A 206-nucleotide genomic window follows, 5' to 3' on the forward strand; every position below is an offset into this window, starting at 1 on the left:
CAGGCAGCTAGCTGGCAGGGTAGGCAGCCAGCCAGCTGGCTAGCTAGCTGTGGGGCCCTGTGGCTAGCTAGCTAGGCAGCTAGCTGCTGCCGGTGCTAGATAGCTGGCTAGCTAGCTGTGGGGCGCCACTGCTAGTCAGGCAGCTACCTAGCTGTGCAGCCTCAAGGCTGGCTAGCTAGCTAGCTAGCCAGCTGTCTAGCTGGCTA

The sequence above is a fragment of the Eimeria tenella genome, genomic scaffold, assembly GCF_000499545.2.
Source record: "Eimeria tenella Houghton genomic scaffold, Eth_scaff2204, whole genome shotgun sequence".
In the NCBI taxonomy this organism is placed as follows: domain Eukaryota; phylum Apicomplexa; class Conoidasida; order Eucoccidiorida; family Eimeriidae; genus Eimeria; species Eimeria tenella.